This window comes from Lathamus discolor, chromosome 15 (assembly GCF_037157495.1).
Source record: "Lathamus discolor isolate bLatDis1 chromosome 15, bLatDis1.hap1, whole genome shotgun sequence".
Classification (NCBI taxonomy): Eukaryota; Metazoa; Chordata; class Aves; order Psittaciformes; family Psittacidae; genus Lathamus; species Lathamus discolor.
The window spans coordinates 949697-953713 of NC_088898.1; the positions used below are offsets into that span (position 1 = coordinate 949697).

At 49.8% G+C, this 4017-nt stretch overlaps 1 long non-coding RNA gene across 1 annotated transcript; it reads left to right on the top strand.

Moving 5' to 3' along the window:
- The first annotated feature begins 1065 nt into the window (after nt 1-1065).
- LOC136022377 (uncharacterized) lies at nt 1066-2708 on the top strand. The gene is made up of 3 exons (XR_010616144.1): nt 1066-1281; nt 1354-2106; nt 2236-2708. It is a non-coding gene; the product is annotated as an uncharacterized LOC136022377 (long non-coding RNA).
- Nucleotides 2709-4017: the final 1309 nt, after the last annotated feature.

A 4017-nucleotide genomic window follows, 5' to 3' on the forward strand; every position in this document is an offset into this window, starting at 1 on the left:
GGATCTCAAGATCATCCAGTCCCAACCCCCCTGCCATGGGCAGGGACACCTCACACTAAACCATCCCACCCAAGGCTTCATCCAACCTGGCCTTGAACACTGCCAGGGATGGAGCACTCACAACCTCCCTGGGCAACCCATTCCAGTGCCTCACCACCCTAACAGGAAAGAATTTCCTCCTTAGATCCAATCTAAACGTCCCCTGTTTCAGTTTGAACCCGTTACCCCTTGTCCTGTCACTACAGTCCCTGACGAAGAGTCCCTCCCCAGCATCCCTGTAGCCCCCCTTCAGGTACTGGAAGGCTGCTCTGAGGTCCCCACGCAGGCTTCTCTTCTCCAGGCTGAACAGCCCCAACTTCCTCAGCCTGTCTTCATACGGGAGGTGCTCCAGTCCCTGATCATCCTCGTGGCCCTCTTGCTCCATTGCAAGCGTGGAATCACTCAAGGAGCGGAAATTTCAGGTCTTCTCCAGCTCTTCTGTTTGTGTCCGCAGGTAGGGCCTGGACTCTGTGTGCAGGGAGCTGTGACCCCCTTGGGGTGGTGTTACTGTGCCACCAACACGCCCCAGAGTGCAGGATGCTGCCTACCGGGTATTTGGCGTTAGGCATCAACCACTGCAGAAAGCCCCAACCCAAAGCTAACAAATGCAAGGCAAAGGGCAGGGTAATGGAGCTTTGAAGCCACTAATCTCAGCAGAGAAAATAGAGATTTCTGTTGTTATTACGTTTCTCCAGCTCCCGGTCCCAGAGAGTTTCCATCACAGCAAATCTCACCCTGTGCTGTTGTCCTGCTCCGTTCCAGCTCAGAGCTCTCTTTTTCCCTGAAAATATCACTTGCAAATAGGTCTTCTCCTCCTGAGAAAATCTGTGCTTATTGACTGGAGACTGTTTGCACAAAAAGCCATCAAATGCAGAATGTCCCCGTCACTCTGCAGCAGCTCAGCTGATGGGTCGTTATTCCAGCACGTAAATACCTGACTCCTGCAGCAAAATGTGCAGCTTGGGGCACTGGTGGCATCTCCTTATTAACTAAATAAAATGCGTATCTGTCTCATTGCAGCTTGGCTTAAAGACACCTCAGCAAAAGAAGCGATTATGTATGAATACATACATTTGCATTTGTCAGCCCCAGAATGGGAAGTAGAACTTGCAGCAGCACTGTGGGCCTGGCAGAGATGGAAATGGGTCGGTTCTGTGCAGCAAGGTACAGTGTGTCAGCGGGAAGCCAAGTGAAACAAATGGGAGCTCTGCACTAGGATCCTTGGTGCCGAAGGCAATGAGGGTAAGTCGAGTCCCATCCCACGTGCCACCATGCTCCATTAGGGTTGAGACCAGGCCTGTGTGCTTGTTGTAGGAAACCAGAGCTCAAGCTGATCAAGGGGCAAAATGGTAAAACCACTTTGTCACCGCACCTTGGCCATGCCTCTACCTGCTTTCCCACCTCATCACCAACACGTGCTGCATAATCCTGGCATGGCCACAGACTGGAGGGTCATCTTGTATGCAGTTGACTGGAAAGGCTTGTGAAAGGACACACTGCTTTGAAGCCCTCCCCGATGCAGCTATAACTGCCTGAACCCTGACGGACAGCCAATATCTCCATCATGGACCAGTAAGCTCAATTTTATCATTGCTCTGCTGCTGGGTCTCTTTGGTCCCCCCAAAGAGGGGTTTGCAGATGCTGCACCCACAGTGCAGAGATGCTCTCCCCTGCCCTGGTGTAGGGACCACAAGGGCAATCACAGCCAGTGGAGCTGAAATGGGAAACAAGGCAGGTAACCCCCAGGCACCCCAATCCGTCAGCTTCCCTGTGGGGTAATCAGGACCTGCTCTGCTATTAGAGCAGGGCAAATTGAGTTCACTGGGGCGGCTGCTGCTGCTGTAGTGGATGTTCCCTCACAGCCTCCCGGTGCAGGCAGCTCTGAACATTTGCGTTAATAATGATGATGAGCACTGGAGATATGTCTCTTTCGGAAATAAAGATCAGATGAGCCCAAGCACCATGTAAGCTTCATTTCTTTCACAAGGCAGATTACTTGGGCATGAAATATTGTCACACTTTACCTCGTGGATGACTGATTCCAGACTTGACCTAGTGCAAGCCAGTGTAAGTAAACACATCTCCATAGCGCTGGTAAATGATCTAAGCAGTCTGATGCTGACAATAAGGACAGAAGGGAAAATACTGTCCCAGTGTCACTGGATGAGATGAATGTATTTTTCTCTATGTGTTTAGCAGGTTGTTTTGAATGGGATGGTGCAGGATGCGTCTGTCAGTGCGCAGATGACGTTCGTCTCTGGTGGGTGCAACGTTACCGGCTCACTCACATGCAGTGCTTTGGGATGATTCACTGTGACTCCAAGTCCCTTTTGTCACCAGTCAGCCCAACCCACAGCTTTCAGATACCAGCTCTCCAAAGCTTTTCAAGTGTATTTCGGTTCAGCAAACCCAGATCCCAGAACCAAACTGTCTCCCTGCTTGATGTATCCGTACCTGAGGGTCTAATGCAGATTCCTGCTCCATTGACCGGCCATGACGACACCCACAGCCTGGAAGGGAGCGTGGATGTTGGGTGCTGCAGGAAGGACACAGCTGATGGTCATCTACATGACTGCAAAAGGAGCAAATGCTTCCTTTTTAGTTGACAGCATTTAAAACCTGAAGTGTTTAAAGCCAGTTTTAGAAAGAGCCCTTTCGAGTTTACAATAGGTGAGGACCATTATGAGCTATTTATTTTTTCTCTCTTGCTTTATCACCTGATGACCAAACACAAAGCTCCTGAAACACCATTTCCAGTAGTAACCCAAGCCAAAGTGCAGGCAGGGACACCACGATGAGCTTAGCAAAGATGACTTGGGAAAATGGGTAACTGCAGTAACAATTCTGCCGCGTACCATCCTGCTTTGTAATTTCAGGAAAGGAACGTTGAGAGGATTTCAACCTATCTACAGCAAATAAAGAGTTCTACTGGACAGTAAGTGCCAAGCCTCCAGAGGAATCAAGTGGGAATCAAGTCTCTGATGAAATGGGTAGGAAATTTATCTTGTTCCAGGTGACATGAGCAGCAGTGAAAAGCAGAGTAATGAAACCCTCCCTTCACTGCCCTTACAGTAGCTGTTTCACACTGGTGCATATGTATTAGTTAAATAACATGTCTGCTCTGGTGTGGCCCCTGCACTGGTGCCCATGAGCAGTCAGCCACAATGCCTGGGGTGGGAAGGGTTTATCCAGCCAAGCAGGGCTGAAATGGCAAACCCAGCCCCCTGCCTGCATGGCAGGGCTGTTATGGGCTGTGAAATGGGAGGATGCTGGCTCTTGGGACAGATGGAGAGGAAAGAGAGACAGCCAGAGAAAAACACAGTCCCAGCCAAGCAATATGTCCGGTTACCCAGCTCCCCCCCTTCACTTTAATATTAAAGTCATACCAGTGCATTGTGTGGAACTGAGACACCTCTCTCAGGACCGGGCTTTTATCATGTGCAGGCTGAAGGGTGATGGACAAGCCAAGAAGCATCGCTGTGTATTTGGGAGTCGGTGACAGACGGGAGAGTCTGATCCCTGCCTCCCCGCACTGCAGGGAAGCTGCACGCAGAAGCCGAGCATCCTCTCTCTACCTTTTTCTTCCTCTTTTTTTTTTATAACTAAAAATCTTCACATTCATATTAGCCTTCTGTAACCGCCTCTAAAGGCGTGCTGGAGTCGGGCTTTATGAGTATCCACAGTCTCTTGGGAGCAGCAAGAGCCTCTGAAGAAGCAATATTTGGATGGGAAACTTATGTCCTGCAAGCTGGCAAGTTGCAGCACTGACACAGATTTTCGTGTAACTGCAAAGCTCCCTGTACAAAGGGTTTAAAATCCCTCCTGCCTTCCCCTCCTTCTCTTCTCCATTATTTAACAACTGGCTATGATTTACATGGTTCATTAATGCAATGGTAACAGACACGCACGTTCCCAAATAAGCCAGAAGGTTTATATTTGACCTGGGCCCTCTGTTCGCGGCAGATGCCCCGGAGGACA